The sequence below is a fragment of the Bison bison genome, unplaced genomic scaffold (assembly GCF_000754665.1).
Source record: "Bison bison bison isolate TAMUID 2011002044 unplaced genomic scaffold, Bison_UMD1.0 scf7180017863993, whole genome shotgun sequence".
NCBI lineage: Eukaryota > Metazoa > Chordata > Mammalia > Artiodactyla > Bovidae > Bison > Bison bison.
Window position 1 is genome coordinate 23,969 of NW_011494565.1, and position 26,450 is coordinate 50,418.

General features: G+C 46.2%; 2 pseudogenes; both read right to left on the minus strand.

Annotated features, from left to right (window-relative positions):
- Positions 1-8,335: 8,335 nt before the first annotated feature.
- On the minus strand, positions 8,336-9,338 carry LOC104984363 (annotated as a pseudogene).
- A 1,114-nt stretch (positions 9,339-10,452) lies between these two features.
- Positions 10,453-23,755, minus strand: LOC104984365 (annotated as a pseudogene).
- Between the last annotated feature and the right edge of the window lie 2,695 nt (positions 23,756-26,450).

Consider the following 26,450-nt stretch of genomic DNA (forward strand, 5'->3'; position numbering starts at 1 on the left):
CTATGCAGAGTACATCATGAGAAACACTGGGCTGGAAGAAGCACAAGATGGAATCAAGATTGCCAGGAGAAATATCAATAACCTCAGATATGCAGATGACACCACCCTTATGGCAGAAAGTGAAGAAGAACTGAAGAGCCTCTTGATGAAAGTGAAAGAGGAGAGTGAAAATGTTCACTTAAAGCTCAAAGTTCTCCTTTTTAATTCCTTGGGGTATCAAAGGTCTAGATTTTTTTTTTTTTCTTAATGTAAGCATTTTTTTCACTACAAACTTTTCTCTTAAAGCTGTGTTGGTTGTAATTTGTTATTGTCCTCTAATTTTGGGCATGATATTTTTCTATTTCCATTTGTCTCAGGATATTTTTTAATTCTTTTTTTATTTCTTCTCTGAACTACTGGTTGTTCAGGGATATGTTTAATCTCCATACATTTGCAAATTTTTAAACTTATTTCTTTAACTGATTTCCAGTTTTATACTGTCTTGGTTGGGGAAGTGTTTGATATGTTTTAAATTTTCTGTGACATTCTTGAATGAAGGTCTTACTGTCTGTGAGAGTCAGATGATCTGGAGACATGTCAACCCTTAAAGTGTTAGTCACTCAGTTGTGTCAGTCTTTGTGACCTCATGGACTATAACCTACCAGGCACCTATGTCCATGGAATTCTCCAGGCAAAAATACTGAAGTGGGTAGCCATTCCCTTCTCCAAGGGATCTTTGTGACCCAGTGATCAAACCCAGGTCTCCCATATTCCAGGTAGATTCTTTACCATATCCCTAGGATAGTCACAAAAGCTGAGTTATATCTATGTGTACAAGTTTCTTCCAGGGAGATACTGGTAAATTGAGGTAAGAGGCCCTCAGACAATTGAATAAGTCAATTTTAATTTTATAATTCCATTTATAGGACTTAAAATATTCTTGCCTTTAGTTCACATCCACTAGATCTCACAATAACAGTCAGTATGTAGATAAATGAATCCTTAGATGCTCTGATACAGGGCAGTCAAAAAGAGAGAGATTACCTAACCAGATTACACATTTATATTCTCTAAATTAGCAACAATCCACCAACACTCCATTTTTCTTGGACAATATATCTTAAAAAATAATGTCTACCATATTTCTGCTCATAAATAACAGTTCTAAAATATTGCGTGTAAATTGAGTAAACATAGCACAAGTGAAAACCCCTGAAGTCTTTTATTAAAAAAAAAAAAATCTTCATAAGTTCTTTCCAGTATGATTCTGTGTAAGAGGTCAGTTTCTCACAAATGCCCCCTGTGGAAGCCAGAGAATCTTCTCGGGCTTTAATTTCATTCTGAAATGTTTTTGCACAAAGACACCCTACAATGATAGCTAGAAAATCTAAGAAACAGTGGTTTTTTAACTTTTGCAACTGTAATGAATAAGTACATGAATTTTATATACTTCTTTAAATGTATCTGTATTGTCTAGACATGCTGATTCAGTGCTTTAGCATGAGATTCTAGAGCAGAAACTCACAAAATAGATACACATTAATTACTTAAAAATATATCAGCTGTGACCTGCGCATTTAGTGCTGCCGAGAGGAGCTATCCCACGTCCAAGGTCAGGGGCAGAAGCTAGGAGGACCCCATGCCTGAGGGGAGGCGACCAAGAGGAGTTACCCCGCGTCCAAGGTCAGGGGCAGTGGCCGAGAGTGCCAGGCGGTGATGGCGCAGGAACGGCTGAGAGGAGCTACCCCACGTCCGAGGTCAGGGGCAGTGGCCGAGAGTGCCAAGCTGTGATGGTGCAGGAACGGCGGAGAGGACCTACCCCACATCCGAGGCCAGGAGCCAACGTCTGGAGGAGCAACCCCACCTCCAAGGAGCGGTGGTTGTGTGGGCTCAGGAGGGCCTAGAGGAGCTATTCCCCAATCAAGGTCAGAAGAGGCAGAAGTGGTACCCCTCATCCAAGGTAATGAGCAGTGGCTGTGCTTTGCTGGAGCAGCCATGAAGAAATACCCCACGTTCAAGGTAAGAGAAACCCAGGTAAGACGGTAGGTGTTGCAAGAGGATATCAGAGGGCAGACACACTGAAACCATACTCACAGAAAACTAAACTAGTCAATCTAATCACACTAGGACCACAGCCTTGTCTAACTCAATGAAACTAAGCCATGCCATGGGGCCACCCAAGAGGGGCAGGGTCATGGTGGAGAGGTCTGACAGAACTGTGGTCCACTGGAGAAGGGAATGGCAAACCACTTCAGTATTCTTGCCTTGAGAACCCCATAAACAGTATGAAAAGGCAAAATGATAGGATACTGAAAGAGGAACTCCCCAGGTCAGTAGGTGCCCAGTATGCTACTGGAGATCAGTGGAGAAATAACTCCAGAAAGAAAGAAGGGATGGAGCCAAAGCAAAAACAATACCCAGCTGTGGGTGTGACTGATGATAGAAGCAAGGTCTGATGCTGTAAAGAGCAATATTGCATAGGAACCTGGAATGTCAGGTCCATGAATCAAGGCACATTGGAAGTGGTCAAACAAGAGATGGCAAGAGTGAACGTCAACATTCTAGGAATCAGCGAACTAAAATGGACTGGAATGGGTGAATTTAACTCAGATGACCATTATATCTACTACTGCAGGCAGGAATCCCTCAGAAGAAATGGAGTAGCCATCATGGTCAACAAAAGAGTTTGAAATGCAGTACTTGGATGCAATCTCAAAAACGACAGAATAATCTCTGTTCGTTTCCAAGGCAAAACATTCAATATCACAGTAATCCAAGTCTATGCCCGAACCAGTAATGCTGAAGAAGCTGAAGTTGAACGGTTCTATGAAGACCTACAAGACCTTTTAGAACTAACACCCAAAAAATATGTCCTTTTCATTATAGGGGACTGGAATGCAAAAGAAGGAAGTCAAGAAACACCTGGACTAGTTTGCATTCCCACCAACAGTGTAAGAGGGTTCCCTTTCTTCCACACCCTCTCCAGCATTTATTGCTTATAGACTTTTGGATTGCAGCCATTCTGACTAGCGTGAAATGGTACTTCGTAGTGGTTTTGATTTGCATTTCTCTGATAATGAGTGATGCTGAGCATCTTTTCATATGTTTGTTAGCCATCTGTATGTCTTCTTTGGAGAAATGTCTATTTAGTTCTTTGGCCCATTTTTTGATTGGGTCATTTATTTTTCTGGAGTTGAGCTGTAGGAGTTGCTTGTATATTTTTGAGATTAGTTGCTTGTCAGTTGCTTCATTTGCTATTATTTTCTCCCATTCTGAACGCTGTCTTTTCACCTTGCTAATAGTTTCCTTTGTTGTGCAGAAACTTTTAAGTTTAATTAGGTCCCATTTGTTTATTTTTGCTTTTATTTCCAATATTCTGGGAGGTGGGTCATAGAGGATCCTGCTAGTACAGCCACTATGGAGAACAGTGTGGAGATTCCTTAAAAAACTGGAAATAGAACTGCCTTATGATCCAGCAATCCCACTGCTGGGCATACACACTGAGGAAACCAGAAGGGAAAGAGACATGTGTACCCCAATGTTCATCGCAGCACTGTTTATAATAGCCAGGACATGGAAGCAACCTAGATGCCCATCAGCAGATGAATGGATAAGAAAGCTGTGGTACATATACACAATGGAGTATTACTCAGCCATTAAAAATAATACATTTGAATCAGTTCTAATGAGGTGGATGAAACTGGAGCCTATTATACAGAGTGAAGTAAGCCAGAAAGAAAAACACCAATACAGTATACTAACACATATATATGGAATTTAGAAAGATGGTAACAATAACCCTGTGTACGAGACAGCAAAAGAGACACTGATGTATAGATCAGTCTTATGGACTCTGTGGGAGAGGGAGAGTGAAAGGGTGGGGAGATTTGGGAGAATGGCATTGACACATGTATAATATCATGTATGAAATGAGTCGCCAGTCCAGGTTCGACTGGCGTTCGATGCACGATACTGGATGCTTGAGGCTGGTGCACACGGACGACCCAGAGGGAGGATATGGGGAGGGAGGAGGGAGGAGGGTTCAGGATGGGGAGCACGGGTATACCTGTGGGGCATTCATTTTGATGTTTGGCAAAACTAATACAATATTGTAAAGTTTAAAAATAAAATAAAATTAAAAAAAGAAAAAAAAAAAAAGAAAGAAAGAAACACCTGGATTACCAGGCAAATTTGGCCTTGGAATACGGAATGAAGCAGGTCAAAGACTAATAGAGTTTTGCCAAGAAAATTCACTGGTCATAGCAAACACCCTCTTCTAACAGCACAAGAGAAGACTCTTACACATGGACATCACCAGACGGTCAACACCGAAATCAGATTGACTATATTCTTTGCAGCCAAAGATGGAGAAGCTCTATACAGTCAACAAAAACAAGACCAGGAGCTGACTGTGGCTCAGATCATGAACTCCTTATTGCCAAATTCAGACTGAAATTGAAGAAAGTAGGGAAAACCACTAGACCATTCAGGTATGACCTAAATCAAATCCCTTATGATTATACAGTGAAAGTGAGATATAGATTTAAGGGGCTAGATCTGATAGATAGAGTGCCTGAAGAACTACGGAATGAGGTTCGTGACATTGGACAGTACACAGGGATCAAGACCATCCCCATGGAAAAGAAATGCAAAAAAAGCAAAATGGCTGTCTGGGGAGGCCTTACAAATAACTGCGAAAAGAAGAGAAGTGAAAAGCAAAGGAGAAAAGGAAAGATATAAGCATCTGAATGCAGAGTTCCAAAGAATTACAGGAATAGATAAGAAAGCCTTTCTCAGTGATCAATGCAAAGAAATAAAGGAAAACAACAGAATGGGAAAGACTAGAGATCTCTTCAAGAAATTAGAGATACGAAGGGAATATTCCATGCAAAGATGGGCTCAATAAAGCACAGAAATGGTATGGACCTAACAGAAGCAGAAGATATTAAGAAGAGGTGGCAAGAAAACACAGAAGAATTATACAAAAAAGATCTCACGACCCAGATAATCACGATGGTGTGGTCACTGACCTAGAGCTAGACATCCTGGAATGTGAAGTCAAGTGGGCCTTAGAAAGCATCACTACGAACAAAGCTAGTGGAGGTGATGGAATTCCAGTTGAGCTCTTTCAAATCCTGAAAGATGATGCTGTGAAAGTGCTGCACTCAATATGCCAGCAAATTTGGAAAACTCAGCAGTGGCCACAGGACTGGAAAAGGTCAGTTTTCATTCCAATCCCAAAGAAAGGCAATGCCAGAGAATGCTCAAACTACCACACAATTGCACTCATCTCACACACTAGTAAAGTAATGCTCAAAATTCTCCAAGTCAGGCTTCAGCAATATGTGAACCATGAACTTCCTGATGTTCAAGCTGGTTTTAGAAAAGGCAGAGGAACCAGAAATCAAATTGCCAACCTCCGCTGGATCATGGAAAAAGCAAGAGAGTTCCAGGAAAACATCTATTTCTGCTTTATTGACTATACCAAAGCCTTTGACTTTGTGGATCACAATAAATGTGGAAAATTCTGAAAGAGATGGGAATACCAGACCACCTCACCTGCCTCTTGAGAAACCTGTATGCAGGTCAGGAAGCAACAGTTAGAACTGGACATGAAACAACAGACTGGTTCCAAATAAGAAAAGGAGTACTTCAAGGCTGTATATTGTCACTCTGCTTATTTAACTTCTATGCAGAGTACATCATGAGAAACGCTGGGCTTGAAGAAGCACAAGATGGAATCAAGATTGCCATGAGAAATATCAATAACCTCAGATATGCAGATGACACCACCCTAATGGCAGAAAGTGAAGAGGAACTATAAAGCCTCTTGATGAAGGTGAAAGAGGAGAGTGAAAACGTTGGCTTAAAACTCAATATTACCAATACAGTATACTAACGCATATATATGGAATTTAGAAAGATGGTAACGATAACCCTGTATACGAGACAGCAAAAGAGACACTGATATATAGAACAGGCTTATGGACTCTGTGGGAGAGGGAGAGGGTGGGAAGATTTGGGAGAATGGCATTCAAACATGTGAAATGTCATGTATGAAACGAGATGCCAGTCCAGGTTCAATGCACGATGCTGGATGCTTGGGGCTGGTGCACTGGGACGACCCAGAGGGATGGTATGGGGAGGGAGGAGGGAGGAGGGTTCAGGATGGGGAACACATGTATACCTGTGGTGGATTCATTTTGATATTTGGCAAAACTAATACAATTATGTAAGGTTTAAAAATAAAATAAAATTAATTAAAAAAAATATTCAGAAAACTAAGATCATGGCATCCAGTCCTATCACTTCATGGGAAATAGATGGGGAAAGAGTGTCAGACTTTATTTTTGTGGGCTCCAAAATCACTGCAGATGGTGACTACAGCCATGAAATTAAAACATTTTTAATTTAAAAGACTTTCCCTACTGCTTGGAAGGAAAGTTATGACCAACCTAGATAGCCTATTGAAAAGCAGAGACATTACTTTGCCAACAAAAGTCCGTCTAGTCAAGGCTATGGTTTTTCCAGTGGTCATGTATGGATGTGAGTGTTGGACTGTGAAGAAAGCTGAGTGCTGAAAAATTGATGCTTTTGAACTGTGGTGTTGGAGAAGACTCTTGAGAGTCCCTTGGACTGCAAGGATATCCAACCAGTCCTTTCTGAAGATCAGCCCTGGGATTTCTTTGGAAGGAATGATGCTAAAGCTGAAACTCCAGTACTTTGGCCACCTCATGCAAAAAGTTGATTCATTGGAAAAGAGTCTGATTCTGGGAGGGATTGGGGGCAGAATGAAAAGGGGACGACTGAGGATGAGATGGCTGGATGGTATCACTGACTCGATGGACGTGAGTCTGAGTGAACTCCGGGAGCTGGTGATGGACAGGGAGGCCTGGCGTGCTGGGATTCATGGGGTCGCAAAGAGTCGGACACGACTGAGGGACTGAAATGAACTGAACAGTGTATACAGATGAATGTTCTTTACTTCGAATGTGATATGTATCTTCTTTATAGATCAATTCAGTTCAGTTCAGTTCAGTCGCTCAGTCATGTCCGACTCTTTGTGACCCTATGAATCGCAGCACGCCAGGCCTCCCTGTTCATCACCAGCTCCAGGAGTTCACTCAGGCTCCCAACACCCTAATATTCACAGACATTTTATAATTGTTCTTAAAATTTATTATATATATGTATTCAAGCAACATGCCATATCTGCAGTTAATTTTTATTTTCTTAATTATTGATGTCTAATAAACATTCAAAAATGTTATCTACTCTTTTTATTTCTTTTTTTTTCTTTGCTTCGTTCTCTCTCTCTCTTTCTCCATTTGTGTTCCAAACATTAGGTAAGTGTTTCGAATAATACAGAAGGAATGCAGAATCCTTTAGCAAAGATTGTTCACAATCTCATACCGTAGGCCATGATTTCACAAACAGGACAATATCAAATAGAATGATTAAAGGAAATGGTTGTCTGTGAACTATAAAAAGGAACACTTAATCAGAACTAAGAAGGGGAGGAGTTGATAGCTAATTATTAAAGAAAACTATGCAATTTACCAAGGCACTTTAAATTGCTTTTAGTTTTGGATTTCTTAATTCCAGAAAGGGTGTGTGTATGTGTGTGTCTGTGTTTTCAGTCACATCCAACTGTTTGTGACCCCAGGGACCGCAGCCTGCCTGGCTCCTCTGTACATGGAACTTTCCAAGCAAGAATATTGGAGCAAGTTGCCAAGGATTGAATCTGAGTCTCCTGCATCTCTTGCATTGGCAGGCAGATTGTTTACAACTGAGCCACTGGAAATTCCCTAAAAAGGTATACTTCTGTACGTGTCAAATCATCTTCCTAAAATAATTTCCTTTTCAAATTTATTTTTGTATCTGACAATTAATATCTCCATTCAAGAAAACCTTTCTTCTGCACACTATGTTTTGACATTTGTTCCTAGATTTTTAATCCTAATTTTTTTTTAATTAATGAAAGTCTTAAACTTTATTATGAATTGTATGTGTGGTTAGTTAATAAATGTTTCTTTATTCATCTATATTATAAGGTCAATTTTTATACAAACTAATCGGTTTTTCAAGAAACATAAAGCACCTAGAGGCAGACAAAGAATAATTAAATAGTTGATAAATATTAATATATTTGGAATAATAATGTTTGAATGAATGGATACACACAAAAAATATGATAGAATTTGAAAAGCCAGGAAGTTTTGCACAGGGACAACTTCATAGATAAGGTCAAGACATATAATGAAGCATGGCAAGTTTTGAAAACTGCAACAATTTCCTATGGCTGAACTTTAGTATCGCTAGTCATTTATTAAATAATTTGATAAAATTATATTTCTCATGTATCATACCATATAATTTTGCAAAAGTAATTACTATATGTGTGTGCATATATGTGATATAAATCTTTGAAGCCATCTTTTATTTTTAATTTTCCTAGGGCATTTTTCACATCCTTGTTCTGTAGGCTATAAATCAGAGGATTTGACATGGGAATCATAAGGGTGTAAAACAATGAGGTCATTTTGTCTTGATCTAAAGAGTAGATTGAACTTGGCCTAAAGTACATAAAAAGCATAGTTCCTTGGAAAATTGCCAGAGCAGTTAGGTGGGAGGTGCAGGTAGAGAAAGCTTTGAACTTCCCCTCAGCAGAATGGATCTTTCAGACTGCAAGGATGATATAACAATAAGAGACAAGAACTCCTGAATTTGAGCTCAATTCAATAACTCAAAAAACAATAAATACTGTCAATTCATTGACCTGTGTATCAGAGCAGGAAAGAAGGTAGAGTGGAGATAAGTCACAGAAGAAGTGGTTAATCTCATTTGACCCACAAAAGCATAAGTGGAATGCTAATGTCGTGTGTATCAGAGCATCTGCCATTCCCACCAGGTAAACCCCAGCCACAAGCAGGGAGCACACCTTGCTGGACATGCTGATCTCATAGAACAAGGGGCTGCTGATGGCCTTGTACTGGTCATAGGCCATCACTGCCAGCAGGAGACACTGAGAATCTGCAAAAGATACAGGCAATCAAGAACTGTAGGGCATAACCATAGAAGGGGATTGGTTTGTTCTTGGCCAAAAACTCAACCAGCATCTTGGGCCCAATTGCTGTGGAATAGCAGAGGTCACACAAGGAGAGGTGGCTGAGGAAAAAGAACATTGGCGTTTGCAGTTGGGGATCCATTCTAATCAAAATTATCATTCCAAGACTTCCCAGAAGATTAATGAGATAAACAACTAGCAACATGGCAAATAAGGTCAGTTTCACTTCCAGGTCACTGGTAATCCACAAGAAAATGAATTCAGTCACAGAGGAGCAATTTTCTTTCTCCATTTTTTAATTTTTATTATATAAATTTTTGACAAAATGATCAGGAAAAGTATAGATAAATGTATGGACATCTGCAAAATATCTATAAAGGAAAGCACAGTCTCTTTGTGTAAATGTCATTTTATACTCAGAAAATTACCCAATCGTGTACCTACTTTTTGAAGGAACATTGTTACCTACCTGGAAAAATAAAAACAAACAAAAAACTGTAATACACATTGAAAAAGTTTTATCTAAGTCTGCATGTCATTATGATGTATATAAAACTCTATGAGTTTTTTATTTTCCTAGGTTTTTGCTTTCTTACCTCTGGAGGTATAATTGGAAGAATTAATGTCTTATTTTATGTTCAAAATACCATAGAAAAGACACCAATATTTGAGACCTGGCTGTCAGTTATAGGATTAAGCACTTTCCATCTCTGGAAATAGTCATTTGGACACAAAAATTTGTTACCATTGTTATGTTTCTCAAAAAACAGCTCAGATAATGTTGATTTAAAATTATTTTCTATACATTCTAGAGCATATCAGCAACTATTCATAATGGAAATTATTAAGTTACCGTCCTGGTCTAAGTTACCTTCAGCATTTGGCAGACATAAAATAGGCATTATTGGCCTTTACTACAGAAATGTGTTGCTGCTTTGGCACAGTTCTCATTACCAATCTCTGCAGTGCCCTGGTGCCAGAGGATGGCACCTTGAGCCAGCCAAAGAAAAATGATACAAAAAAGTGAAAACAACATAATTTAGCACACACATTTGTGTCTCTTTGATTTTAATTGACTTTCATATTAAAAAAAAAAAGAAAATGAGATAAGGTATAAACACTTCTGATATATAGAGTCTCCTCCTTGTGTGTATGTATTTGCATGTGTTGTGTCTGCATGTATGCATGTCTGTTGATATAAGAATTAGCATATTGGTGACAGACTTTCCTTAAATATATATTGGCATATGATTTACTTGGAGTTAAGTTTGCACATATTGCTATTTATAGTGTTCTACCTATATTCTTTTTGAAATAAAATTAAAAAAAAACTAAAATGTATGTATATACTTCCTCAATGACAAAGAGTAAAGGCTTTCCTGTGAATCTAAATTAAAAGAAAATAATTAAACAATCATTTTATAGATGCTAGCAGAGTGGATCTTCAAGACTGGAAGGATGATATAAAAATAAGAGCAAGGACTCCTGAAATAGTACTCATTTCAATAGAACCCAAAGCAGTGAATATCACTAACTCATTGACCTCTGTATCTGAGCAGGACAGAAAAAAAAAAAAAAGCAGAGCTAAATCACAGAAAAAATAGTTAATTACATTTGACCCACAGAAGCATAAATGGAATGTTAATGCTGTGTTTATCAGAGCATCTGCCATCCCCACCAGGTAAACCCCAGCCATAAGCAGGGAGCACACCCTGCTGGATATGCTGACCACATAGAGCAAGGGGTTGCTGACGGTCTTGTACTGGTCATAGGCCATCACTGCTGGCAGGAGACACTCAGAATTGACAAAGATACAGAAGACCAAGAATTGCAGAGCATAGCCATGGAAAGAGATTCATTTGTTCTTGGCAAGTAGGGAGAAATATCAATAACCTCAGATATGCAGATGACACCACCCTTATGGCAGAAAGTGAAGAACTAAAGAACCTCTTGAGGAAAGTGAAAGTAGAGAGTGAAAAAGTTGGCTTAAAGCTCAACATTCAGAAAACTAAGATCATGACATCCGGCCCCATCACTTCATGGCAAATAGTTAGGGAAACAGTGGTAACAGTGGCTGACTTTATTTTCCTGGGCTCCAAAATCACTGCAGATAGTGACTGCAGCCAAGAAATTAAAAGATACTTGCTCCTTGGAAGAAAAACTATGACCAACCTAGACAGCATATTAAAAAGCAGAGACATTACTTTGCCAACAAAGGTCTATCTAGTCAAGGCTATGGTTTTTCCGGTAGTCATGTAAGGATGTGAGAGTTGTACTATAAAGAAAGCTGAGCACCAAAGCATTGATGCTTTTAACTGTGGTGTTGGAAAAGACTCTTGAGAGTCCCTTGGACTGCAAGGAGATCCAACCAGTCCATCCTAAAGGAAATCAGTCCTGAGTGTTCATGGAAGGACTGATGCTAAAGCTGAAACTCCAATACTTTGGCCACATGATGTGAAGAACTGACTCATTGGAAAAGACTCTGATGCTGGGAAAGACTGAAGGCAGGAGGAGAAGAGATGACAGAGGATGAGATGGTTGGATGGCACCACTGACTCGATGGTCATGCCTCTGGGAGACAGTGATGGACAGGGAGGCCTGCTGTGCTGCTGCAGTCCATGGGGTCTCAAAGAGTCAGACATGACTGAGTGACTGAACTGAATTGAACTGGCAAATAGGTCCACCAGCATCTTGAGGCCAATGGCTGTGGAATAGCAGAGGTCAGAGAAGGAGAAGTGACTGAGGAAAAAGTACAAGCGTATATGCAGCTAGGGATCCATCCTAATTAAAATAATCATTCCAAGATTTGTCAGAATGTTAATGAGATAAACAACAAAAACATGATAAACAGGGTCACTTTATACCCAGACTTATCAGTAATTCCCCTAAATATGAATTCAGTTAAGGATGAGCAATTTTCTCTTTCCATTCTTTGGTGTTCTTATCTAAAGTTTTGAAGTAACATAAGATGAGACTCTCACAACTAGAGTGGAGCCATGAAAACTAGTGAGGAGACCCAAATGCCACAAATAGAGAGAACATCCTCTCCACAGAGAACCCCCAGAGGAGGCAAGACAGCAACTAGAAAGGAACCATGAGTCCCCTCCTGAACTTGAAAAGAGGCTTATGCCATAACTCAAGAGAAGCCCATGGCCACAACAAGAGAGGAGCCCACCTGACAGTACTGGAGAGTGACCTACCACCACAACTGGAGAGGAGACCCTGGACATTGCACCTCAAGAGGGTGCCCTCCACCCCAAATAGAGACACACCACCTATGCCAGTCGAGTAGACCCCCCCTACCACCATCAGAGAAGAGTAACCTCGGCACAAGTAGAAAGCAGCCCCTTGAACATCACCACTTGAGAGGAGCATTCCCATACAATGCAATTACACAGAAGCCTCCTTCCTCAACTAGAGAGGAGGCTCCCATGCCACGACTAAAGAGGAGGAGCTGTGCCAAAATTAGAGAGCAGGCTCACAAATACTGCACCTGTAAAGAGTGCCTGTGTACATCGCTACCAGAGAGGAAAGCCATTCCACAATTTGAGAGGAACACTCCACTGCAACTCTAGAGGTGCCAGTCACACACTGTAACTAAAAAACTCAAGAGGATACTGCACACCAAACTATAGAGGAGCTCATCCAACACAAGTAAGCGTTGACCCCCCCACACCAACTAGAGAGGAGCACCATGCCACAGGTTGTTTAGCTATCCACACATTGCAACAAAACAGAAGCCACCCTGAACACTGCTACTAGAGAGGAGCCACACCATCACACTACCACAACTAAAAGGAGCCCCCACTACCGCAACTGGAGAGAAGTCTGCAAACAACAATTAGATAATAGCCATCCCACCACAAATAAAGAGTGGACCCTCACTGCAACTAGAGTGGAGCCTCATGTCACAACTAGAGAGTAGCCTCTGGCACATTGCAATTAGACAGGGGCCAGCCTGCACATTACTACTAGAGAGGGTCTGCCCCACTGTAGCTCGAGAGGAGGCTCCACCATAAGTCTAAAGGAACCCTGAGTCAGCTGCTACTACTCAAGAGGCAATTTGACAGGAGACCTAGGCTGTAAGAATAAAAGACACCTCTGGCCAATGTGACAGAGGGACTCCCTGGTCAAAACTTAAGCAGATTCCCCCAGATAAACTACAGTGGTGTCCCCCAGGATATCACACCTAGACCTTCTGCCTCCAATGGAGATGAGCTCCATGAAGTAAGTCGAGTGGAGTCCCTCACACCTAGAGCAGCAATCCCATTAATATTGGTGAGGAACCCCCTGGTACCAAAAGTAAAGAGGACCTCCCCCATGGAGATGGCCACACCCCAGCCAGAGAGGACACAGCCCCACACCTGGAGAGGAGCCCACCACCACAACTCGAGAGAAGCCACTGCTGGACATGACACATAGATAGGAGTCCCTCTGCTGCTAAAAGAGATGAACCTCACACCAGAAGTAGAAAGGAGCCGGGACACCACAACTAGAGAGAATCGAAACCATCACAGCTACAGAGTTGACCTTGACCAGAATGATAGAGAAGTATGATGTCAAAACTAGCGAGTAGCCATCCAACATTGCAGCAAGACAGGAGCCACCCTGCACATCCCTGCTAGAGACAAATTGGGCCAAGAGAAAGAGAGAGGAGGCCCCAATGCAAGTCTAGAGGAAGCCTGAGTAACCCCCAAGTCGAGAGGAACCCCGAGTTCACTGCCATGGCTACAGTGGAACCATAGGTCCCACACTGCAACTCAAGAGGAACACTGATTTCTCATTGCAACTCGAGAGTATCTCTGAGTCCTTGCTGAGACTCAAGAGGAACCCCGAGTTTCCCCCTTCAACTCAAGAAGAGGCTGGACTCCCCAGATGTAATTTGAGAGGAAACCCGAGATCCCCGATGCAACTCAAGAGGAACCCCGATTTACCCGCCTCAACTTGAGAGGAGGCCTGACTCCTCAGTTGCAACTTGAGAGAACCCCAAGTTTCCACTGCAACTCAAGAAGTACCCTGACTTCACCACCTCAACACGACATGAGGCCTGATTCACCTGCAGTGACACAAGAGGAACCCCTAGTTTTCCGTCACAACACAAGTAGAGGTACTAGCCAATTGATGCAACTCCAGAGGATTCCCAAGAGGAGCTTGCTGCTGCTGCTGCTGCTGCTAAGTCACTTCAGAAGTGTCCAATTCTATGGGACCGTATAGACGGCAGCCCACCAGGCTCCCCCGTCCCTGGGATTCTCAAGGCAAGGACACTGGAGTGGGTTGCCATTTCCTTCTCCACTGCATGAGAGTGAAAAGTGAAAGTGAAGTTGCTCAGTCGTGTCCGACTCTTGGCGACCTCATGGACTGTAGCCCACCAGGCTCCTCCATTCATGGGATTTTCCAAGTAAGAGTATTGGAGTGGGATGCCATTGCTTTCTCCACAAGAGGAGCTTCAGTTCAGTTCAGTTCAGTTCAGTCACTCAGTCGTGTCTGACTCTTTTCGACCCCATGAATCGCAGCACCCCAGGCCCAGGCCTCCCTGTCCATCACCAACTCCCGGAGTTCATTCAGACTCACATCCACCGAGTCAGTGATGCCATCCAACCATCTCATCCTCTGTCCTCCCCTTCTCCTCCTGCCCCCTATCCCTCCCAGCATCAGTCTTTTCCAATGAGCCAACTCTTCGCATGAGGTGGCCAAAGTACTGGAGTTTCAACTTTAGCATCATTCCTTCCAAAGAAATCCCACTGCTGATCTCCTTCAGAATTGACTGGTTGGATCTCCTTGCAGTCCAAGGGACTCACAAGAGTCTTCTCCAACACCACAGTTCAAAAGCATCAGTTCTTCGGCACTCATCTTTCTTCACAGTCCAACTCCCACGTCCATATACGACCACTGGAAAAACCATAGCCTTGACTAGACGGACTTTTGTTGGCAAAGTAATGTCTCTGCTTTTCAATATGCTATCTAGGTTTGTCATAACTTTCCTTCCAAGGAGTAAGCATCTTTTAATTTCATGGCTGCAGTCACCATCTGCAGTGATTTTGGAGCCCAAAAAATAAAGTCTGACACTGTTTCCACTGTTTCCCCATCTATTTCCCATGAAGTGATGGGACCAGATGCCATGATCTTCATTTTCTGAATGTTGAGCTTTAAGCCAACTTTTTCACTCTCCACTTTCACTTACATCAAGAGGCTTTTTTAGTTCCTCTTCATTTTCTTCCATAAGGGTGGTGTCATCTGCATATCTGAGGTTATTGATATTTCTCCCGGCAATCTTGATTCCAGCTTGTGCTTCTTCCAGCCCAGCGTTTCTCATGATATACTCTGCATATAAGTTAAATAAGCAGGGTGACAATATACAGCCTTAACGTACTCCTTTTCTTATTTGGAACCAGTGTGTTTTTCCATGTCCAGTTCTAACTGTTGCTTCCTGACCTGCATACAAATTTCTCAAGAGGCAGGTGAGGTGGTCTGGTATTCCCATCTCTTTCAGAATTTTCCAAAGTTTATTGTGACCCACACAAAGGCTTTGGCATAGTCAAAAAGCAGAAACAGATGTTTTTCTGGAATTCTTGCTTTTTCGTTGATCCAGCGGATGTTGACAATTTGATCTCTGGTTCCTCTGCCTTTTCTAAAACCAGCTTGAACATCTGGAATTTCACGGTTCATGTGTTGCTGAAGCCTGGCTTGGAGAATTTTGAGCATTACTTTACTAGCATGTGAGATGAGTGCAATTGTGCGGTGGAGCTTACCCCAACACAATTCGAGAGGAGCATTCTACTGCCACAAGAGAGGAAGCCTCAGACCACAACTAAGCAGGAGGCATGCCCTGCCACAAATATATAGGAGCTTCCTGCATATCACAACTAGAAAAAGTGCCCCTTCTCATTACAACCATAGAAGAGTCACCCAACTCCCAGTTTGAGAAGAGCACTCTACAGCATCTAGAGAGCAGCCCAATTACCACAATTAAAGAGGAGTTCCCCTGCCACAACTAAAGAGGTGGCTGCAAATGACAACTAGAGACGAGCTGACCCACAGCAAATAAAGAGTGCACCCCCACTGCAATTAAAGTGGACCCATACTGCATCTAGAGTGTAGCCTCCCACACATTGCACTTAGACAGGGACCAGCCTGCACATCACTACTAGAGAGGATCTGTCCCACTGCAGCTCCAGAGGAGGAGTGTCCTCCACAACTCCAAAGGAACCCTGAGTCACATGCTGCAACTCAAAAGGCACCCCAGGTTCCCCGCTGAAATTTCATTGAATCCCTAGGCTGTAACAAGAAAAGGGGCCACTGGACCAAATGATGGAGTGGCTCCCATGCCAAAACTGAAGCAGATTCCCCAGGCACAACTAGAGTGGTGTCTCCCAGGATATCACACTGAGAGAGAAGACCTTCTGCCTCCAATGGAGATGAGCTCCCTAAAGGAAGTCTAGTTGAGGCCCTCACAACTAGAGAACAGCAATCCCACTAATATTAGTGAGGAACCTATAGAGCCAAAAGTAGAGAGGACCTCCCCCTTGGAGACATGCACATCCTAACCAGGGAGGACACAGCCTCGACCCTCAGGATGAGCCCTCCACCACAACTTGAGAGGGGGCCACTGGACATCACACAGAGAGAAGAATCCCTCTTCTGCTAATACAGATGAACCTCACACCACAAGGAGAGAAGAGCTTGAATATCACGATTAGAGAAAATTGAAACCTCTGCAACTACAGAGTTGACCCAGACCACAAGGAGAGAGTATTCCCTTGCCAGAACTGGTGAGCAGCCACCCGTCATTGCAACAAGATAGGAGCCACCCTGTACATCCATGCTAGGGACAAGTTGCCCTAAGGAAACTTGACAGGAGGTCCCATCACGAGTCAAGAGGAACTCTGAGTACCAACAAAGCTTGAGAAGAACTCCGAGTTTCCCACCATGACTCCAGTGGAATCCTTCATCCCACACTGGAACTCCAGAGGAACACTGATTTCCTGCTGCAATTGGAGAGGAGCTCTGAGTTCCCTGGGGCAACTCTAGAGGAAACCTCGAGTTTCCAGCAACAACTAGAGAGGAACTCCGAGTTTCTGCTGCAACTCAAGAGGAGGTCCGACTCCCCTGCTGCAACTCAAGGGGAAACACAAGTCCCCCACTTCAACTTGAGAGGAGTCCTGACTCCCCTGTTGCCACTTGAGAGGAATCCAGAGATCCCCGTCGCAACTCGAGAGGAACCCTGAGTTTCCTGCCACAAGTCGAAACAACACTGAGTTCCCCTCAACTCAAGATAAGGCCTGATTCCTCTGCAGCATCTCGAATGGAACACATGACCCCAGGTGCAGGGTCTGGGGTGTGGTGTCACCCAGAGTTTGTGCAGGTGTGACCCCAGGTACAGGGTCTGGAGAAAAGTGTCACCCTAGAAACTGTGGAAATATGATCCCAGGTGCAGGGTTGGGAGGGGATCACGCTGGAAATGATGGTTATGTGAACCTATGGGCATGGTCTGGGAGGATGCCAACATGGAGATTATTGACGTGTGACTCCAGGTATAGGGTCTGGGAGGTGGGGTTACCCTGGACTGTGGATATGTGATCCTAGTTGCTCAGTCTGGTGGGTGGGGTCACCCTGGAGACTGTGGGCATGTGACCCCAGGTACAGTGTCTGCAGAGGGCTGTCACCAATAGACACTGTGGAAATGTGACCCAAGATCCAGGGTTAAGAGGGGGTCACCTTGATACTGTGGACATTGACCCCAGGTGTAGGGTCTAGGAGGTAGAGTATCCTAGAGATTTTGGATGTGCGACTCCAGATACAGGGTTTGTGAGGTGGGATATCCTAGGAGACTGTGTACACATGTCCTCCGTTACAGGTTCTGGGAGGTGAGTTCATTTCTGGGACAGTGAACATATGACTTAAAGTGCAGTGTCTGAGGAAAAGGTTGACCCTGGAGACTGTGGACTTGTGACAACATGTATATGGTCTGGGAGGGGGTAACCTTGGAGACTATGTACATGTGACCACAGGTGTAGGGTCTGGATGGGGGGGTCACCTTGACACTGTGGATGTGAACCCAGGTGCTGGGTCTGAGAGCTGGAGTAACCCTGGAGACTGTGGATGTGGGACCTCAGGTATTGGGTCTTGGTGGTGGAGTCACCATGGGGACTATGGACATATGACCCAAAGTGCAATGTCTGGGGAAGAGGCTGACTCTGGATACTGTGGATGTGTGACCCGAATATATGCTCTGGGAGGGGGTCATTGTGGATACTGTAGACATTTAATACCAGGTATAGGGCCTGGGAGGGGGGTCACAATGGAGACTGTGGCCATGTGACCCAAGTACAGGGTCTGGGGAGGGTTGTCATCCTGGGGACTGTGGATGTGTGACCCCAGATACAATATTTGAAGGGGGTCACCCTGAAGACTGTGGACATGTGACACTAGATGCAGGGTCTGGGAGGGGATCACCCTGGAGACTGAGGAAGTGTGAACCCAATACTGGGCCTTGGAGGTGGGATAACCCTGGAGACTATGTATGCGACCACAGGTGCAGGGTCTGGGAGGTGGGGTCACCCTGGGGACTGTGGACATGTGACTCAAAGTGCAGCATTTAGGAAGGGGGCTCTCCCTGGAAACTGTGCACGTGTGATCCAAGGTGAGTGATCTGAGAGGGGATCATCAAGGAGACTGTGGGCTTGCAACTACAGTAATTGGGTCTAGGAGTTGGGGTTACCCTGGAGACTGTGGACATGTAATCCCAGGTAAAGGGTCTGGAAGTCAGGGTCCCCTCTGTAGACTGTGGATGACGTGTGACCTCATGTACACATCCTCACCCTGAAGATAGTGGATGTGTGACCACAGGTACAGTGGCTGGGCAGTAATGCCACCATAGAGACAGTGGAAGTATGACCCAGGTGCAGGTTTGGAGGGGATTGCCCTGGAGACTGTGGAAGTGTGACCCCAGGTACAGAGTCTCGGGAAGTGGGGTCACCCTGGAGACTGGACATGTGATCCCAGGTACAGGGCCTGAGAGGTGAGGTCTCTCAGACATTGTGGAAATGTGACCCCATATGCAGAGTCTGGGGAGGGGGCTCATCAGAGACACTGTAGACATATGTCCCCAGGGACCTGGTTTGGGAGGTGGGGTAACCCTGGAGACTGTGAACATGTTACCTCAGGTGCAGGGTCTGGGAGTGATTTACCATGGAGACCATAGACCTGAGAACCCAGGTGCCAGGTCTGTGAGGTTTGGTCACTGCGGTTGTGATACCACAGTACAGGGTCAGGGAGGCTGGGTCACCTGGAGAATGTGGATGTGTGACCCTATGTACAAATCTGGGAAGGACTGTCCATGGTGAACTGTGGACATGTGACCCTAGATGCAGGTTGTGGCACGGGGTGTCGCAATGGAGACTGTGGATATATGACCCCAGGTGCAGGGTCTGGGAGGGATGTCACTCTGGAGACTGGGGACTTGTGAATTCAGGTTCGTGGTCTGGAAGGGGTTCACATAGTAGGCTTTGGTTATGTGAACCCCGTGCACTGTTTGTGAGTCCTCTCCCTGAAGATTGTGTATGTGTGACCCCAGGTTCAGGGTCTGTGAAGGGGTGTCACCATGGAAACTGTGGACATGTAACCCTAGGTATAGGGTCTGGGAGGGGTTCACCCTGGAGACTGGACATGTGAGCCCAGGTGCAGGGTTTGGGAAGTGGGATCACTCTTGGGATTGCTGACAGGTTACCCCAGGTGCATGGTGTGCGAAAGAGTCACCTTGTAGACCATGGACTTGCAATCCTAGCTGCAAGGTCAGGGAGGTGCTATCACCCTGCAAACTGGCCATGTGACCCCAGGTACTGGGTCTGGAGGTGAGCTTGTCCAGGCAACTGTTGATGTGTGATCCCAGGTAAAGTGTCTGTGGTGGCTTGTCACCCTATAGACTCTGGACATATTACCAATGTGCAGCATCTGGGAGCGGGTCACCGTGGAGACTGTGGATATGTTACCCCAAGTACAGGGTCTGGGAGGGGTAAACCCTGGGGACTGTGGACATGTGATTCCAGGTGTAGGGACTCAGAGGTGGGGTCACCTTGAGACTGGAAATGTGATCCCAGGTGCATGGTCTGGGAGGAGGTCACCATGGAGACTGTGAATGATTCCAGGTATACGGCCTGGGAGGTGGGGTTACCCTGGACTGTGGACATGTGATCCCAGTTACTCAGTGTGGGAGGTGGGGTCAACACTGGAGACTGTGGATGTGTGAGCCCAGATACAGTGTTTGTGGAGGGATATCACACTAGACACTGGAAATGTGACCGCAGGTCAAGGGTTTAGAGGGTGTCACAATGAATACTGTAGACATGTGACTCCTGGTACAGGGTCTGAGAGGTGGAGTCACCCTGGAGACTGTGAAAGTGGGACCCCAGCTACTAGGTGTTGGAGGTGGGGTCACACAGTAGACTGTAGACATGTGACCCCAGGTACAGAGTCTGCAAGGTGGAGTCACCCCAGGGACTGTGGACGTGTGACTAAAAGTGAAGGATTTGGTGAGACAGCTCTCCCCGGAGACTCTGACATGTGATCCAAGGTGAATGGTCTGGGAGGGGGTCACCAAGGAGACTGTGGACTTGTGACTCTAGGTATAGGGTCTAGGAGTTGGGGTTACCCTAAGACTGTGAACATGTGATCCTGGTACAGGGTCTGAAGGTGGGCTCATCCTGGAAACTGGAGGTGTCACCCCATGTTTATGGTCTGGGTGTTACCCTGGATACTGCAGATATTTGACCCCAGGGACAGGATCTGCAAGGGGGCTCACCATGGAGACTATGCACACGGGACCCCAGGTACAGGACCTGGGAGAGGTATCACCCAGGGGACTGTAGACATGTGACCCTGATCCAGGGTCAGGGAGGGTGTCACCCTGGAGCTTGTGGACATGTGGCCCAGGTGCAGGGTCAGGAGAGTTTCACTGTGGAGACTGTGGACACATGACTGTAGGTGCAGGATCTGGGAGGTGGGTCACCCTGGAGGTTTTGGACATGTGACCCCAGGTGCAGGGTGTGTGTAGGGGGGTCACCTTGGAGACTGGAAGTTTAATCCCAGGTACAGGGTCCGGGAAGGAGGGTTACCCAGGAGACTGTACACCGGATGTACACCGGAGTAGGTTCTGGGAGGGGTTCACCACAAAGACTGTGGACATGTGACCCCAGGTGTAGGGTCTGGGAGCTGGGTTTACTCTGGAAACTGGAAATGTAATGCCAGGTACATTGTCTGGGAGGTGGGGCCACCCTGGAGACTGTGGACATTTGACCCCAGATGTAGATTCTGGGAGGTGGTGTCACTCTGTAGAGTGTGGATATGTGCAGGGACTTAAGAGTAGACATGTGACCCCTGGTATTGGGTGTTGGAGGTGGGTCACACAGTAGTACCTGGGGACATGTGACCCCAGGAACAGAATCTGTGAGGTGGAGTCATTGTGGACATGTGACTAAAAGTGCCAAATTTGGTGAAGGGGCTCTCCCTGGAGACTCTGATGTGTGATCCAAGGTGCATGGTCTGGAAGGGGGTCACCATGGAGACTGTGGACTTGTGATTTCAGGTATAGGGCCTAGGAGTTGGGGTTACCCTGCAGACTGTGGACATGTGACCCCTGGTAGAGGGTCTGGAGGTGGGCTCATCCTACAAATTGTGGAGGTGCAGATATTTGACCCTGGGGACAAGATCTTCAAGGGGGCTCACCATGGAGACTATGCACATGGGACCCCAGGTACAGGACCTAGGAGAGGTGTCATCCAGGGGACTGTAGAAATGTGACACCAGGTGCAGGATCAGGAGCAGTCACACTGGAGACTGTTTAAGTGTGAGCCTGGTGTAGGGTCTGGAAGGTGGGGTCACCCTCCAGACTGTAGACATGTGACCCCAGTCCAGGGTCTTGGAGGATGTCACCCTGGAGCTTGTGGACGTGCAACCCAGGTACAGTATTGGGAGGGTTTCATCATGGAAACTGTGGACATGTGAACCCAGGTGTAGAGTCTAGAAGGTGGGTTTACTCTGGAAACTGGAAATATAATGCCAGGTACCTGGTCTGGGAGGTGGGTTCACCCTGGAGACTGTGGAGGTTTGAACCCAGATGTAGGGTCTGGGAGGTGGGGTCACTCTGAGGAGTGTGGAAGTGTAACCTTAGGTGCAGGGACTTGAGAGATTACTCACTCTGGAGTCAGTGACATCTGACCCCAGGTACATCATCTGGGAGGTGAGGTCACCTGGAGATGGTGTACATGTTAACCTAGGTGCAGGGTCTGTGAGGTAGGTCATGCTGGAGGCTGTGAACATGTGACACTAGGTGCAGTATCTGGATAGGGAATCACCCTGGATATTGGGGAAGTATGACAACAGGTACAGGGTCTGGGAGGGTTGTCACCCTGGAGACTGTGGACATGTGACCCACGTACAGTATCTGGGAAAGGGTATCACCCTCGAGACTGTGGATGTGTGACCCAGGTACAGCATATGAGAGGAAGGTCACAGAAGAGACTGTGGATCTGTGAACCCAAAGACAGTGCTTGGGAGGGGTCACCTTGGGGACTGAAGACATGTGACCTCAGGTACAAGGTCTGAGAAGTTGTCACCCTGGAAACCGTGGACATGTGACATCAGGTGTAGGGTTGGTAGGGGGAGGTTACCCTGAAGACTGGACAGGTAATCCCAGGTGCTCAAACAGGTATGGTGAGTCACCCTGAAACTGGAAATGTGATCCCAGGTATAGGGTCTGGGAGGAGTGTCATCCTGGACACTGTGGAGGTGTGACCAGAGCTAAAAGTTCTGAAGAGGTGGGGTCACCCTAGAGACTGTGGTCATGTGACCCAAAGTAAAAATTCTGGTGAGGTGGGGTCACCCTAGAGACTATGTACGTGTGACCCCACATGTAGGTTCTGGGAGGGGAGGTTACCCTGGAAACTGGAAATGTGATCCCAGGTATAGGGTCTGGGAGGAGTGTCATCCTGGACACTGTGGAGGTGTGACCAGAGCTAAAAGTTCTGAAGAGGTGGGGTCACCCTAGAGACTGTGGTCATGTGACCCAAAGTAAAAATTCTGGTGAGGTGGGGTCACCCTAGAGACTATGTACGTGTGACCCCACATGTAGGTTCTGGGAGGGGAGGTTACCCTGGAAACTGGAAATGTGATCCCAGGTATAGGGTCTGGGAGGAGTGTCATCAAGGAGACTGTGGACATGTGACCCCAGGTGCAGGTACTTCTAAAAGTTCAACCTGGAGCCCATGGATGTGTGACCCCAGGTGAAGGGTCTGGGAAAGATTTACCCTGGAGACCATGGACATGAGAAGCCAAGTGCAGGGTCTGGTAGGATGGTCATCTGGAAAAGTGTGGTTGTGATACCCAGTACAGGGTCAGGGAGGTTGGGTCACCCTGGAGAATGCAGATGTGTTACCCCATGCATACAATCTGGGGTGTATTGTCACCATGGAGACTGTGGATAGGTGACCACAGGTGCAGAGTCTGGTAGGCGGGTGTCACAATGGAGATTGTGGATATATAACCCCAGGAACAAGGTCTTGGAGGGTTGTCACCCTGGAGAATGTGCACGTTTGGCCCCAGGTGCTGGGTGTATGGAGACGGGTCACCTTGGAGACTGTCAACATGTGACTCCAGGTGCAGGTTCTGGGGAGGAAGCTCACCTGGCAGACTGTTAGACATAGGCCCCAAGTACATGGTCTGGGATGGGGGGTCATCCTGGAGATAATGGACATATGACCCCAGGTGTAGGGTCTGAGAGGAGAGGTTTCCCATAGACTGTGATTGTAAGACCCCAGTGCAGGCACAGGGAGGTTGGGTCACCCTGGAGAATGTGGATGTGACACCATGTGCAAAATATGGAGAGTATTGTCACCCTGGAGACTGTGGACATGTAACCCCAGGTACAGGGTCTGGGATGGAGGTCATGCTGGAGACTCTGGATATGTGACACCAGGTTCAGGATCTAGGCAGGGCTGTCACATAGGACATTGTGGAAGTGTGACCCCAGGTACAGGGTCTGGGAGGGTGTCACTTGGGAGGCTGAAGATATTTATTCCCAGGTACAGGGTCTGGGAGGGGGTCACCCTTAAGACTGTGGACATGTGTCCCACGTAGAGGGTGTGAGATGTGTCCCACGTAGAGGGTGTGAGAGGGGGGTTCACACTGGACACTGTGGACATGTGACCCCAAGTGCAGGTTCTATGAGGTGGTGTCCTCTGGAGACTGTACATGTGACCCTAGATACAGGGTCTGGAAGGTATGGTCCCCCTGAGGGCTGTGGATGTGTGATTCAAAGTGCACAGTTTGGGGAGGGGGATCTTCCTGCAGACTGTGGACATGTGATCCAAGGTGCATGGTATGGGAGGGGGTCACTATAAAGACTGTGGACCTGAGACTCCAGATACAGTGTGTAGGGCTTGGAGTTACACTGCTGATTGTAGACATGTGGCCCCAGGTGCAGGGTTGGTGGGAGTAAACCTGGAGACAGTGGTCGTATGATCCCAGGTGCATGGTCTATGGAGTCACCATGGAGACTATGGACGTGCGACTCCAGGTTTAGGCTCTAGGAGGTGGGGTAACCCTGTAATGTGGATATGTGATCCTAGTTGCTCAGTCTAGGGGGTGTGGTCACCCTGGAGACTGTGGACATGTGACCCCATGTACAGTGTCTGTGGAGGGGTGTCACCCTAGGCACTATGGAAATGTGACCCCAGGTCCAGGGTCAAAAGGAGGTCACCCTGGATACTGTGGACACGTGACCCCAGGTGTAGGGTATAGGAGGTGCCGTCACCCTGGAGACTTTGGGTGTGGGACCCCGGGTGCTGGGTCTGTGAGGTGGGGTATCCCTGGAGACTGAGTACACATGTCCCCCGTTACAGGTTCTGGGAGGTGGGTTCATTTTGGGGACTGTGGACATGTGACCCAAAGTGCATTGTCTGGGGAAGAGGCTGACCCAGGAGACTGTGGGCTTGTGACAACATGTATATGGTCTGGGAGCGGGTAACCCAGACCATATACATGTTGTCACGTACATGGAGTCACATATATGTGACTCCAGGTGCAGGGTCTTGGAGGTGGGGTCACCCTGGGGACTGTGGATGTGTGACCCCAGTTACTGGGTCTTGGAGGTGAGGTCACCCTGGGGACTGTGGACATGTGACTAAAAGTGCAGGGTTTGGGAATAGGGCTCTCTCTGGATAAGGTGATTATATAATCCCAGGTGAATTGTCTGGGAAGGGGTCACCATGGAGACTGTGGACCTGTGACACCAGGTATACTGTCTGTGAGGTGGAGTTACCCTAGACTGTGGGACATGTGATCCTAGTTGCTCGGTCTAGGGGTTAGGATCACCTTAGAGACTGTGGACTTGTGACCCCAGGTATATGGTCTATGGAGGGGTGTCCCCTAGAACACTGCAGAAATGTGTCCCCAGGTCCAGGGTCAAGAGGGGGTCACCCTGGATACTGTGGACATATGACCCCAGGTGCAGGGTCTAAAAGGTGGGGTCACCCTGGTGTCTTTGGATGTGCAACCACAGATTCAGGGTCTGTGAGTTGGGATATCCCTGGAGACTGTGTATGCTTGTCCCCCAGTACAGGTTCTGGGATGTGGGATCACCCTGGGGACTGTGCATGTGAGACACAAAATTCAATGTCTGGGGAAGAGACTGACCCTGGAAAGTGTGGACATGTGTCCCAGTGTACATGGTCTGGGAGGGGGGTCACCATGGAGACTATGAACATGTGACCTCAGGTTGCAGGGTTTGAAAAGTGGGGTCACCCTTGGGATTGTTGACAGGTTACCCTGGGTGCATGGTCTGGATAGAGTCACCTTGGAGACTGTGGAATGTAACCCCAGGTATAGGGTCTGAGAGGGGTAAACCCTGGGGACCATGGACATGTGACCCCAGGTGTAGTGTCTTGGAGGTGGGGTCACCCTGGGGACTGTGGACATGTGACCCAAAGTGCATTGTCTGGGGAAGAGGCTGACCCAGGAGACTGTGGGCTTGTGACAACATGTATATGGTCTGGGAGCGGGTAACCCAGACCATATACATGTTGTCACGTACATGGAGTCACATATATGTGACTCCAGGTGCAGGGTCTTGGAGGTGGGGTCACCCTGGGGACTGTGGATGTGTGACCCCAGTTACTGGGTCTTGGAGGTGAGGTCACCCTGGGGACTGTGGACATGTGACTAAAAGTGCAGGGTTTGGGAATAGGGCTCTCTCTGGATAAGGTGATTATATAATCCCAGGTGAATTGTCTGGGAAGGGGTCACCATGGAGACTGTGGACCTGTGACACCAGGTATACTGTCTGTGAGGTGGAGTTACCCTAGACTGTGGGACATGTGATCCTAGTTGCTCGGTCTAGGGGTTAGGATCACCT